We start from the raw sequence: 874 nt of genomic DNA, 5'->3' as shown, positions 1-874 counted from the left end.
AAAAGTTGGACAGTATGTGAAACTATCCCACACATCGTGGATGTCTAGCATCTCTGGCCTCTGCCCACTAAGTGCCAGTAGCAACCCCCAGTTACTATGACACCCTCACACGTTTCCAGATCACCCTTGCAGGCAGTCAGACTTCAACTGAGAACCCAGATATAAAGCATCTGCCTGAAAGTGCTTCTTTCTCTCTTCTTTTTTAGAGAGGGGGTTTCTCTAGTCTCAAACTGCTGGCCTCAAGTGATCCTCCTGCTTCAGCCTCCCAAATGGCTGGGATTACAGGTGTGAGCCACCACACCCAGCTTCAAAGTTGCTTCTTTATAAAAGTTCACATATAATCAGAAATTCAGACGTTCTCTTTTTTGTTCTTTTTTTATTTTTATTTTTATTTTTATTTTTTTTTGGTGGGGGTTTTCCAGTAAAGACCGGAAAACCTGCTAGACAAATTCTAAAAGAGCTGTAACACTTCTTTTTTGTTCTTAAACTCCAAAGCTCTTTCAAATTTGTAGGAATAGGATGGTGAAGGATGGCAATTGCTAGATGGCAGAGCCTCACTTACCAATGAAAGTTGTTTACCCTCCAGTATCCGAAGAGATTAATCTTTGTTTGAGAACCCCATGATGTCATCTGGGCAGATACCTTGGAGGGGGATGCCAATTCTCTTCAAGACCCATGACAACCACTCTTTATTGCTACTAGCCCCATAACTGGGATCAAATCTCAACATCTCCAGGCAGACCGATACACACTATGATCCAGTAGGAAATAACTTGCACACCAAAAGAATTACACTATTTTGTTAAGAGATATTAGCTGAAACCTGGTGAATGTGTGGTAGTAGATGCTAAGGGTGTTAAACCAAGGAGAGCAG

At 41.9% G+C, this 874-nt stretch overlaps 1 non-coding gene across 1 annotated transcript; it reads right to left on the bottom strand.

The window, feature by feature from the left end:
- Positions 1–409: 409 nt before the first annotated feature.
- On the bottom strand, positions 410–471 carry LOC138396157 (U7 small nuclear RNA). Its single transcript, XR_011235629.1, has one exon. It is a non-coding gene; the product is annotated as a U7 small nuclear RNA (small nuclear RNA).
- Between the last annotated feature and the right edge of the window lie 403 nt (positions 472–874).

This window comes from Eulemur rufifrons, chromosome 15, assembly GCF_041146395.1.
Source record: "Eulemur rufifrons isolate Redbay chromosome 15, OSU_ERuf_1, whole genome shotgun sequence".
Lineage (NCBI taxonomy): Eukaryota > Metazoa > Chordata > Mammalia > Primates > Lemuridae > Eulemur > Eulemur rufifrons.
Note: the sequence above shows the minus strand (reverse complement) of the source record. Positions and strands in the feature narration are given on the sequence as shown.